Here is a 14298-nt window from a genome sequence, read left to right on the forward strand (position 1 = left end):
AATCCATCAGTAACATCGCTCATGCCAATCCGAAGCCTGTGATACATAACATAATGAAATCATTTAAAAATTGTGCAAATTAAAAGAGATTGCTGCATAAATAATTAACTTTTTTTTGCGGATCGTCAATTCAACAAATTCATCATTAACATCGCTCATGCCAGTCCGAAGCCTGGATAAAGGAGGAGGGTCAGTCAGATGAGTGTTGATGCTCTGACCGTAAAGAAAAAACATGATTGTTATCTGATGCCTATACGATCAACAGTTACAACATGCCAGCTTGAACATCGCCTGGAACAATAAGATCCGTGATACCAATCGAGCGATCCCATATCATACTCCTTACCTGCTGGTGATATCTGCTTCAATTCTTCAGTCAATTTCCCAACGCTATCTAAATCTAGTTTTTTTCCATATAACTCACTACAGTATCTTGTCCATTGCTGTAAAATTTTATCTTTATTCATCAATACTTTGCCTTTTTCGTCTTTAACTGTGGTTGCCACCTTCTATTAATGGTTGTAATCATTTTGTATACCTCACTAGTTTTATACTCTTCATAGTACTGTTCTATATTATGGCATTGGGCTTCTAACCATTTCATCTTATCTGGCTGACTGCTTTTTCACCTCATTGCATTTTCTTCTATATTGCTCCTCTGTTTGTTCTGATGTATCCCTTCTTATCTTCAACATTCCTTTCTCCTGTACTAACTTCAGTGTTTCTTGTCTAATCCATTTCTTCTTGATCTTCTTCTGGTACTGTTTCTTCAACTGCATCTTCTATCTCCTTCATTACTCCTTTCACTCTTAGATTCAAATTTTTTTCTTTGTCCACACTTTTAAGTTTCTCCTCTAACACTGTTTTGTACCTTCCTCCTATTTATGCTTCACATATTCTTGCTGTATCTCTTCATTTCTGATGATGGAGTTTATATTTCAACTTAATGTTTGCAATCACTAAACTATGCTCCGAGTCTATATCCGCTCCTTGAAAAATCAGTACACTGTTATCTATCTTCTTTTAATCATATCAATCATGTTCTTGGTTTTCCCATTATTTGATCACCACATTCATTTTCTACACTCCTTTTGCTGGAATCTTGTGTTGCAGATCATCATCTAATGGTCCACAGCACATTCTAACATTTTTTCACCTTGATCATTTCTTTCTCCCAAACCATATTTTCCCAACCATCATTATATATTCTGACTTTGGTATTCCAATCTCCTTCAATAATTAGTACATCTTGCTTTGGTATTGTTTCTATCCTCTCTCTGTCATATCTTTGTAGAATAAGTCAATATCTTCATCTGTGCTGTCAGATGCTGGTGCATATATCTGGACTATTGATATATTAAATGGTTTTGCTTGAAATCTTGCTGCAACAATTCATTCATTGACTGGTTTGTAGCCTAAGTTGTGGCTTTCTATTTATTATTATTATTATTATAAATAATTAGGAAAATTCCATATAATTCTGTGTTTGGCTCATAGGATGCGTTTTATATTGTTTCAGAGGATTTATTTTGATTACTAACAATTAGGAAAAAAATTTAATAGTTGACTATATGCCGTACAGATGGCACTAGAGTTTCCCTATTATCATTATTATTATTAAAATATATTTGTAGAGTTCATTCTTGGATCCTGAATGTCAAAGACAGTATTAAGAATTTTGGTAGAAGTTTAATTTTTTTTTTTTAATTCTGCAAAAAAAAAAAGGTTTCCAAGGAAGAAAATTTTTTCAAGTTTGCTTTTAAAAACTAAACTTTCCTAAGCGAGCCATGGTCTGGCATCTTTACGGTGGATATAAAATTAATTAGTCTTTTATCTCACTGATCGAAGACTGGCATAGCAATTTTCTTTTGGCTAAAGACGACGCTTTTATTTATGAAATGCACCTCATACCTTAATGTACAGCATACTTTAACAGTCATTACTAAAAGAAACACACGTATTAACCACAGTGAAAATTATTTAATTGTAAATATTTCATCCTAAGTATCTTAGGACATCATCAGTACAGTAGTTTAAACAATAATAGGAATAACATACAGTTAGGGAGCATGATTACAATAGAGATTCTATTGTAATCATGCGCCTTAACTGTATGTTATTCCTATCATTGTTTAAACTACCGTACTGATGATGTCCTAAGATACTTAGGATAAAATATTTACAATTACATAATTTGCACTATGGTTAATACGTGTATTTCTTTTAATTATGATCTCATCACAGGTTTCGCTATTTAAAAAAGTTTTAATAGTCAATATGTAACATCATTAATTTCAAGCACTTATTGCAATATAGCAGTCTAAACCCACAAACGCCAACAGATGCATATCTAACTGTAATCTTCACAGACTGCAATAGAAATGGATTATCCATGCAAAAAGAAAACTCTCTGAAACTGATCACAGTATTGAACATGGAAGTGTTCTACCGATTTTTTGAAGAACTCCATCTTCCGAATGACCACTATATGGATGGAGTTCTGGATAGTCACGAAAGAAGTTTACTATTACATATGCAATTAACTGTCTCAAACTTCAGTACTTCTGTTTTCATGTGATAGAATAGTCTAAATCTGACAACACCCAACTAATGCTGCAAAGTGATCAAGTTTTGATCACTCTGCACTTAACAAAAAAGCTAGTGCTTTTTTTGTTAAGAAGGAAACTAACTCCTGCTTCATGCTTGGTAATATGCCATGACCATATGACTTTGCATCTATTTATCTTTCATGCTGATGTCCATCGCAACTCCGCCAGTCCTAGTATATCACACCAGTATCCCTTTATTTCCTTGTGAAGTAATTATAATTTTCCTGTCATCCAAAGTGTCTGTACATCCCATGTTCATACTGATAATAGTTCTGTTAGTTTCAGTTTCCTTTCGGAATCGCACTTTTCGATCCAACCCCCCAATCGCTCGATTGGTATCATGGACCTTGTTGATCCGGACTACGTCCGAGCCAGCATGTTGTAGCTGTTGATCATATAGGCATCAGATAACAATTGTGTTTTTTCTTTATGGTCAGAGCATCGACACTCATCTGACCGACCCTCCTCCTTTATCCAGGCTTCGGACTGGCATGAGATCCCTAAGGATTCCATGGCAGCTTTTTGCTTTGCTTCCCGGCAAATCAGAATTAACTTACAGCAGATTATTCAGTGCCTTAAAGGGCTTATGTTCATCACTAGATCACGAAACATTAATGGTTGACTTTGAGAAAGCAACTATCAATGCTTTTTGTAAAATATCAACAACTATAACAGGTTGTTTATTTCATATGGCACAAAATCTTTATCGCAAAATTGTTGCCATTGGTTTGAAGTTACGCTATTAAACAGATGCTGAATTCAACATGAAAATTAAATGCTTCACAGCATTAGCATTTCTTCCAATGAGCAATGTTACTGATGGATTTGTTGAATCGACGATCTGCAGCAAAAGTTAGTTATTTACTCAGCATCTCTTTTAATTTGCACAATTTTTAAATGATTTCATTATGTTATGAAAATTCTGACATTAACCTTAATAAAGATTTGCCCTTTTAATGATTTCATAATACCTTTTATCATCCATTGATTATTTACAAAAATTAATGTAAAATGTCTTATGGCGAAAACGTTTGCAGTGAATTTTCCTAGAACCATTTCAAATAAAACATAATATACAAACAGAACTCTGGCTAGCCATGGGCAGCCCTCTTTTGCTGGTTTTAGCAAATCTTTACATGGAAGCATTCAAAAAAAGTTCCCAGAAGAATACCAGTATCCACCAAAATTATGGAAAAGGTATACTGATGATATATTCTTACTCTGGAACCACAGACTACCCTCATTTCTGTTTTTTCATGAGTACCTCAATCATCAACATCCTAACATAAAATTTACCTATGAATTAGAATCTAAAGGTTCACTCCCATTTCTGGATCTTTGACTAACAAAAAAAAATTAGGTAAGTTAAAAGTCTATTTCAAAAGCCTACAAATACATACTGATATATATCTATATGCCTCTTCCCATCATTATAGACCTCAAAAATTGGATATTATTTCCACACTAGGAATAAGAGCCCACTGACTCATTACTGAGAAGAATGAACTAGCTAAAGAACTCCAATATTTAAAAAACACTTTTCTTCAAAATGGCTATGATGACCACATCATCTCTAGACAACTTAACCAACACAAGATTAGAGATATTTCTAATAAAGAGAAAAACAGAGGCTTCATCACTGTATTAGCTCATCCATATATTAGCTCTATTGCCATAAAACTGGCAAAAATACCTAAAGAACATAAAATCAAAACAGTATTCATCCCCTTAACAAGATAAAATCATTACTCTGATCCACAAAACCTTGGCATAGCCTATTTAAATCTCTGGATGCAGGTTATCTTACTATGGATAGACAGAAAAATCTAACAAGCAACATACCAAAGAACACATCTGAGATGTTAAATACTGAAGGAGTGAGGCCTCAGCTGTGTCATCACATACATCTCTTCAGCTGATCCACAAGATGCTTTGGCAATGAGACATCAAGTGTTATGGGATAAATATGAACTATTACACAGTTGCTATGACAACATAACTGAGAAAAAAATTTGGTAATTATTAGAAATGGCATTGGATCCAAAATATCTAAATATAAAACCCATGTATATATCTAACTATAAAACCCAACTTGTCAAATACATCCTCGCCATCATTAACCAAACAGGTGTAAGCGAATGCATAATATATATATATATATATATATATTATGCCACACAACGTGCTGAACAATGCAACACACAATTAGAAATATTTTTAAAACATCAGTCTCTTGTATAACTACATAGTAGTTGTCACCTTTTGTTAGTCTTTACTGTTTGTCTACTAGTTTGTGTGTTTATACCTGAAGAAACCCTATGTAATTAGGATGAAATATCACATTTTTAATTAAATTATTGTCACCAACTTATTCTGGTTTTCTGCCTTATAAACTCTTACTTATATGAACTTATGAACCAACAAAGTCAACATGCTGATCATCTACAGGCTGATTCAAAATTTATATTCATTTTGTAGTATTCCAATTATATCCCCCTGCATTTCCTACATACAGGAATTTGACTAACTTACTTTTTATTTTATTTCTCACTGGCTTGAAATTTGTTACACATAGCATTAAAAATTTATTACTTCCTTTTGCCATGAACCAACAAAGTCAACATGCTTTTATATATATGAGGGTGGTCTGAAAAGTTCTCGGCCTCGACCATAGATGGCAATGCTATCGGGAAGAGATTTTTTTTTCTAAGTTGGAACATCTGTCATAAGCATCCATGTGAAATTGCAAGTCATTCTATTAGTAGTTTGTTTTATACAGTTGTCTGAAGAAAGTGTTGTCTGTATCCCTTGAAACAGATAAAATTGAGTATCTTGCAATTATAAAATTCTTTGATGAAAGTTTATTTTTCTCTTGGTAAGACTATAACAAATTTAGTTTAATTCTTTATCCAAATGTGAGCAAACAAAGTTTGCGCCTGAAAGTATCTTCAAGACTGGAGTAAGGTAGTACAACATTGGGTAACTCGTTGCAAAGGTGGAGCACGCTCTGGGTAGTGGCCCTTCCCTTAATGCATAACATTATACATATCCACAAGGAGATGTGTTTTGCATTATGGGAGATACTGAGATAGGAGTGATGTTAGCTTGCTCCACCTTTGCAACGAGTTACCCGATGTTGTACTACCTTACCCCAGTCTTGAAGATACTTTCAGGTGCAAACATTGTTTGCTCACACTTGGATAAAGGATTAAACTAAATTATATAAAATTCTTTGTAAAAGAAGGTTTAATGCCAAAAAAAATTCATTCGAGGGTCATAAAAGTTTATGGACACTCTTCTGCTTCATTTTTGACAATCAAGAAATGGGCTGCCGAGTTTAAACATGGTCATACCAGCCTTGAAGATGATCCACGTAAAGGATGCCCAAAAAGTGTAACAATACCAGAAATGATTGATCAAGTGCACGATATGGTATTGGATGACTGGCGAGTCAAAATGTGTGAAATTGCTGAGACTATAGGCATTTCAGAAGAATGTGTAAGATATATTTTGCATGAAGAATTGCATATTATAAAGATTTGTGCAAGATGGGTGCCACGCTTGCTCACAGCAGATCAAAAACGCACTCACATGAAAATCTCTGAATGCTTGGAGCATTTTAATGAGAATAAAACTGATTTTGTATGTCAATTTATTTTCATACAAAATCAGTTTTGTATGACAATAAATTGTCATACAAAATATCTATGGATGAGACTTGGATTCACCATTACACACTAGACTCTAAACAGCAGTCAAAACTGTGGACAGAAGCCGGTTGTTCAGCGCCAAAAGAAGACAAAGTTGATTCCATCAGCAGGAAAGGTCATGACATCGGTGTTTTGGGATGCTAAAGGGCATTTTGTTTATTAATTATTTTAAAAAGGGTAAAACAATAACCGAGGAATATTATTCCAATCTTTTAACCAGACAAAACGAAAAAATTCGTGAGAAAAGACCCGCTTTGCAGAAGAAAAAATCATCTTTCATCAGGACAATGCACCTGCCCACAAAAGTATTTTGGTAATGGGAAAATTAAGGGATCTGCACTATGAATTGTTGGAACATCCACCCTATTCTCCAGATTTGGCTCCCTCTGACTTCTATCTCTTCCCAAAACTAAAACTCTTCCTCGATGGTCAGCGTTTTTCTTCGAATCAAGAGGTAATTGCAGCTGTTGAGGGGTATTTTGCAGATCTTACTGAGAACCACTACAGGGACAAGATAATGGCACTGGAGCATCGCTGGAATAAATGTAATTATTTACATTAAATGGAGATTATGTTGAAAAATAAAAATAATTTTAAAATTATATATTCGTTTTTCATTGTTAGGCAGAGAACTTTTCAGACCACCCTCATATATATCTAATTAAATTCCTGATATACCCTCGGGGGGGGGGGGGGGGGGGTACAGGATATTATGATAGTACTACTTGAAAAGTTACATCATTAATAACTTCCTATCAACAATTTTCCTCCATATGAATCTATTATCTGTCAGAACTCCAATATTATCCGATCTTATATTTCTCTTATAAGGCATTTTTTAATGTATCAATCCACCTAGATCTTGGTCTTCTTCAGGATCCTTTTCCTGCCCCTGCCTGACACACACACGCACGCACACACAATTTTCCTATCATTTGCTCATTTCAATAATAATATCTAATGCTCAACTAATGTAAATATATAAGATGAAAATGTCTAAAACAAATTATCTACAGGCTGATTCAAAATTTATATTCATTTTGCAGTATTCCAATTATATCCCCCTCCATTTCCTACATACAGAAATTTGATTTATAACTTACTTTTTATTTTATTTTATTTCTCACTGGTTTAAAATTTGTTACACACAGTATCCAAAATTTATTACTTCATTTTGCCATTTCAAGAAAAGAAATAAGATAATAATGCTGTTGCATGATTGAAGTAGGTACTTCTAAAACCAGACTATTACTCCGGGTACTAGTTTATTTTCTTCTGAGCCTGATACTGGTTGTTTAAGGGATTGCAAGCAGCTGAAATTACTCTAATCTAATATTTACAGATAATTTTACAAATAATTTGTAAATATTACAAAAAAATTTATATAACAGGAAATAGGTTTCTTGTTATATTTTCCGTTGCTTATCACACACTCTAAACAAAAATTATGATATTTCCTTTGTAGGCAGATACATTTATTTTTGTCAAAATTAATTCTTCCCAATCATCCCCAAGACCACCTAATTTCCTAATTTATAATAATCACTTCAATTTCATTATCAAAAAAATGATAAATTATCTGACCTGATACAATTACTTTAGAAAAAAAAAAAAAACAATTTCAAAAATTAAAAAAAAAAATACAACTTGTTACACAGACCTTCAGTTATTTTTGATTGGGGAGGAGGGGGGGGGGTTAGCCAACTATTCAAAACTACAGATATTTCAGATTATAGTTGATTTTCAAATTGCTCACAAGAGAATTAAAAATATATTTCACTTTGGAAGCATCCATCCTGAGAGTTTTTTAGTGTAAGACAATATTAAGAGTTCAAAAATACTACAATACCAAAATTAACAGTAAATTGTTTTTATTTCAAATATGCAGTATTTAATTCTCCTTCATGAAACATGATTTTTTTTATTTGTAATGGTCTTTCAGTTTTGTTTCTCCCCAAAACAAAAGCATGCAGAGATTATTTTCTTGTTATATTTGTCAAGCGAGCTGAACAATGAAGTGATTACAAGAATGGTATTATTAACATGTTTGTGCTGGGCATTGTCTGCATATGCGAAAACCACTGGTGGAACTATCTTTGCCACATATATAAAGGGATACCCAAAAATAACTGGACTCTGAACTTGATGCACGTGCATTTTCTAATTATGGATACTGCTGCTGCTAGGCATTGCGACAACACCATTTGACAGACTGGCAAGTGGTGTTATCCTGTGTGAACTGGTTCGTTGTTCTGGCTGCTTTTTTGTTAGTGCTTACAACCAAGTTTGGCAATTTTGTGATGGCAGACCACAAGGAACAGAGAATGTGTGTGAAATTTTGTTTTCTTTTGGGTAAAACTGCAGCTGACACTATTGTTATGCTCTGGCAAGCCTTTATTGAGATACTTTAGGTAAAATGCAGGTTTACGAGTGGTTTTTCCCATTTCGAAAATGGGGACATGTCAGTTGAAGACCAACCATGATCTGACTGACCTTTGACAAATAGAAATGATGAAAACTTCAAAAAGTCTTGCCAAGCAATCAATGAAGATTGCTGCAAGACCATTGAGCAAGTTTCTGAAGAGACGAATTTTCATGGAGTTCATGTCAGCAAATTTTAACAAGATTTGCAAAATGAAGCATGTGTCCACTAAATTTGTGCCTCATTTGCTCACAGAGGATAAAAAAAAAACGTGAATGTTTGCCATGATTTGAGGGAACAAGTTTTTAATGATCAGAACTTTCTTTCAAAAGTTGTGACTGGGGGATGACTCTTGGTGTTATAGTTTTGTTGCTTTCTGAATCACAATGGCAATTGTTCTCCACTCTCCCTACTCACCTGCCCTCTCTCCATGTGCCTTTTTTTTTTTATTCCCATGAATAAAGAAAACCATGAAAGGGCAGTGATTCATTGATGTGAACGAAGTCAAAGAAAAGTTGCTGGAGCCATAAACAGTATTCCAGAACTGTTTCCAGCAGTGAAAAAAAACATGTCATATATTAACAAAGCTTATAGAGTATGTTAGTTGCAACTTTTTTGACAGAATTTTATTTGTAAAATTAACATTGGCAAAATGTCGTAATGATCTCAAACATCCTAAACACAATTCAAACTGATTTCAAGTCACATATGTATCTTTAATTGCTTACATAAACTGTGTAAGCAATTAAGCAATTGGGTATTTTTATACCCAACAACTGCATTATAAAAGCTATTATGTGTATTTTCTGCAACTGAAAATTTGAAAGAGAATGTTAGGACAAATGTGTTTAGTCAGATGTTATGTTTAGTGCTACAATTGTTCTGATGGGAACAATTCCCATCAGAACTATTCCTATACTGGAATACCGCCATCACCAGACTATTTCCAGCCAATTGTGCCATCCAGTTAACCAGAAACAAGCTGGCTAGTCATAATGTTTTGGCTCATGAGTGTATGAGTAACTTATAAAATAACTATTTTATGAAAATAATTATCTTGATTAAAATTCTTCAAGAACTGCACTGTTAACTAAGTATAATTAAAGAAAAATAACAACAACAGAAAATCTGACAGTACTTTTTTGCTGATTCGATATTATGTGCCATAATTGATTATAACTATTTCCCATACCCACTGATGACCAGTTTTATTTTTATTTTATTTTTTGAATTTCACTGATAAAAAAAAACATATATTGCAGCAAGGAAGTTTTTATTATGCTGTCCTGCCATTAACAACAAATGATAGTAATCTATTGTTTACCTGACCCTTCAATTATCAGAACAGCAAGTTCTGATGACTGAAAGGTTCATTGATTTGAAGGTCAGATAAACAGTAGATTCCTGTATGTGATAAAAGAATTGGAAATATAAAAATAAATCACTGGACATGTTTAGTATACCTAATATCTCTAAAATCAGAGAGCATACAATAGGAGCTATGCATTGCTTGTTTTTGGTAGCACTAGCTCAAAAATTTAGTTATGAGCACAAGTTAATCCATGTTAGCTGAGTTGTTAACTCAGGATGTTAATCCGGAGCATGAAGAATTATCACACCTTATAATGAAAATAACTGATAGCTTACACTTCTTATTCATGTTATTTCAACTCTAATGTATGCTTTACCTCCATATTCTGTCAAGTGACCAGTAGTAAGGTTAATGCTGAAACAAAACAATATCAAAACGGTTTTTGCACTGATCAACAAAAGTACACATCTGTGTTTCTCCTAACCTTCCACCTTCAAAAAAAAACAGTATATAATAAGATCTGCTGTTTGCAAATAATTGCAGGATGAGCTGCACAGGTGACAGATAGACAGACAAAAAGATCAGGAAAGATCAGACAGAATAAACATTGAAATTTGTACAATACAAGAGAATATCCAAATTCTTATATATTTTCTGAAATCAGAGCATACTTATTAATGAACAAGATCCCAAGATGCTTTAGATATCCTAGAATATTTTGAAAGATGTTGCAATAAAAATGAAGGGATAAATTTAAACATTTGGTAGACCTCATCAAACACTATATCAAGCAAATAAAATAGGGTTCATGAGTCAACAATGAACATACTGTAATACATGATTTGTACAAATTCCTACTATGAATTTGAAGAAAAAATAGATTCATAAAATTCAGGAGGTATATGTTACAATTTGACAAACGTTTAGGGAAGAACAGCCAATTTCTGTAATTTCTTTGGAATTAACATTTTGAAAACCATACTATTGTCGTGACATTGTTTTCCTCATGTTGTGTTCGAATCCGCCATCTTGTTACAAGTCACTTTCATCTAAGTAAACACAACTAATTGTAAATTGATCACTAATCCAAGGGTAGAGAAATTTCTATTATACTGTGCCACTCTATCCTTAGATAAGTCTATATGAAATAGTAGGATCAATTCAAAGTTAGTTAGCAGTCTTTTCATTTATTCAGGCCGAAGTATTTATTTTCTTTCTGGGATTCCCGCTAGATTCGAATTTTTGTAAACGGTGCAGTAATAAGAAATTCAGGCAAATACAATAGTTAGATTAACCAATGAAACATTTGGTCATATACATAAATAAACACATACATAAATTTTACTTCTAATTTCTATATACTAAAAACAAGTCAAACATTAAGTTTAGATAATCTCAATAGCACAATCTTCCAAGTCTTCACATGTACTTTCTCAGCTTCTGGGTTACAAAGTTTCTACACTTAAATTAATATAATGGAACATCCAATCTAGTCGGTTTTCACACAATTCTCAGTCATGCTATAAGTTCAAAATATTACAAGCACTAATAGCTGAAAATATCTTTCAAACAATTCTTATCTCCAACTCTCATTCACAAAGAGTTTCCACAGTTAAAGTAGCGTTAAGCATAGCGTAATTAACACACAATTCTTCAAGCATAGAAATAATACACTATGATAAACCTTACCGGAAATAGTTCCTAATACATCAATTATGTTGTGAGCAAACCTTTGGAACTTATTTATCTTACTTAATAAAAACACATCTACAAGACTTATCCACGGTTATACTTAAAGCACTATCAAACGCACTTCAGAATTCTAGACTTCAATTACAGGGTACTTCAACTATCGTCGTTACCACTCATAAACTAATTAAACACCGTGAGGTTCTTTTTAGGGCAAATCGGAAATAAGCCACAATTCTAGAATAGCCGGTTTCATTCAGAATTCTTCCTTAAACATCCAGCTTTTTATTTTATCCGATTGTAGTATTAATTTCCTTTTCATTATTACTGCTGATTATACTTTCAGCTAACTATAAAACTCGTTTCGTCCTTGCTCACTTATAAAAAAATATCCACTCAACTCCTACCCTTAAGAACCTTTTATTTACTTCTACTTCTCTAGTTTATCTCCTTGCTACCTTTTACTTTCAAAATTCCATTCCGACTCCCTTACTACGTATATATTTTCTCTTCTTATTTAGCCCACGCTCCCTTCCACTCACGCTCGTTTATTTCACGCATCTCTATGACAACCGATAAACGTAAACATTCTCGCGAATGTTACATTAGGCTATACAACTACATTCAGTTATTACATAACGTTAAACTTTCACAAACAAGAATAAATAGAATATTTGCATTTCAATAAATGCATAGTTAAATTACAAATACAAGTTCTTATAATATTGACATAACAATAAATAAAATAACTTATTAATATTTAATACAGTCTTTTCATTATTCATACATATATCTTTGATTAAATAATTAAATATTAGACAAAATTAAGGCAGTTATATGAATATTAAATTTTAAAATAAGTTATATACATTAAATAATATTTACAAGTCTAGCCTTTGTGATGGAAGATCATGTTGGATTCTGAAGCAAATAATAATTACTCTAATCTCTACATAATCAGAATCCAACACTACATATACATGTATCAGAAAAGCTTAAAGGGTTTCGTTGTAGAAATCATTCTAAAAGTTGATGTCCCTTACTTTTTTCAGTCAATTTAACTACAAAAATTATGTATGCCTACACACCCATTCACTGGTTGTTGGAGTAGTCCAGTGAATCCTGTAATCGTGCTCTCGCCAGCCAGCCATTCTGCTTAATTTGTAGAAAGAAAAAAGTGAATTTCTTGGGAAGAAAACCTTTGTTTGCTTCCTAATATAAGTATTATTCTTTTTATCTAACGGAATTATTCCCAAAACGATTCTTTCCATGTTTTTTTCAGCTTCTTTAGGTGCTTTCTAATCTGACTCCAGGTTTCACCACCATACAGTACCGTCGACAGGGTGTAGCATAGAGGCAGCCTGCCTCACGGTACAGCTTAATAAGGGCGCTCGTTCAGTCATATTGCGGTAGGTGGCGTTGCTATACTAACAATTCCTATTAGCATAGCAAGTGCAGAAAGAAGTTTTTCCAAGCTTAAAATGATTAAAAATTATTTGCAAACAGCAACAACCCAAGAAAGATTGGTTGGTCTAGCAACTATATTGACAGAGGCAGACATGGCTTATAATTTAAATTTAGAAGTGCTTATAAACAGTTTTATTGCGCGATATCCCCGTAGAGCAACATTTAATTAATATTATTATGTAATCATTTTGCATCGATGTTTCTCTTGTAATAAAAACAAAATAGCAATTGGAGATTTTCTTATATTTTTGTCTTGTAATCCATCAGGGGCAATATTTAATTGTTTGCCTCAGGGCGTGATCTAATCTGGCGATGGCCATGCCACCATAGGTCATTGTTGACATTACGCACTGTAGATCTTTCCTTTTAGGCAGTTTGGTAAATTGCTTTTAATGGTTACAAATTTACCATTCTGCTGGCTAGTTATTCTAGCTGAAATTTCATTACAACTTGATGGTTGTTTGTAATGATTTGTCCTAAATATTTGCATGAAGTCATTATTTCAACCTACTTTCTTTGATTTATTTCATTCTGGAGTATTTTCACTATACATGATTTTGATTTATCCATATTTATTTGTAGATCTATCTCCAGATTTACTTGCATCATCAACTTACAAGCCGCCAGTTGATGATTCTGGATATATATATTTACATATGTTGAGAAAACAACAGCAATGTATTTTACTGGCATGGAGAGAGAGAGAGAAAAAAAACTAAATTACTAACTTTCTAAAAAGAAGCTTTTGTTTAAGGGTGATGGATGATAGAGCAATCACCCTAAAGTGTGTTATTAGTACTCACTAGCTGGTATAGAGACCAGCTATTCCTATCTTGGGCCTTTCTTCTCCATTTTGTTCCAATGTTCTTAATCATTGGATCTTCCCACCTTAAGGTTGGTCTTCCAGGTTTCCTTTTGGTATCTCTCGGATACCAATTTGTTACTCTGACTGTTCATCTGTTGTCTCTCATTCTGGTGAGATGTCCTGCCCATCTACTTTTGCTGTTGTAGATTGCTTTTATTACATCTTTGAGTCCAGACTTCTTCCTGATTTTTGCGTGTCTTAGTCTATATTATTTATATTGCACA

At 33.3% G+C, this 14298-nt stretch overlaps 1 protein-coding gene across 1 annotated transcript in view; it reads right to left on the minus strand.

Moving 5' to 3' along the window:
* Positions 1 to 14298, minus strand: part of Ssl1 (general transcription factor IIH subunit 2 Ssl1) — a 116606-nt gene that overhangs the window by 53764 nt on the left and 48544 nt on the right. The window lies entirely within an intron of this gene.

Source organism: Typopeltis vanoorti, chromosome 3 (genome assembly GCF_054136105.1).
Source record: "Typopeltis vanoorti isolate ZY-2024b chromosome 3, IOZ_Tvanoo_1.0, whole genome shotgun sequence".
NCBI classification, from domain to species: Eukaryota; Metazoa; Arthropoda; class Arachnida; order Uropygi; family Thelyphonidae; genus Typopeltis; species Typopeltis vanoorti.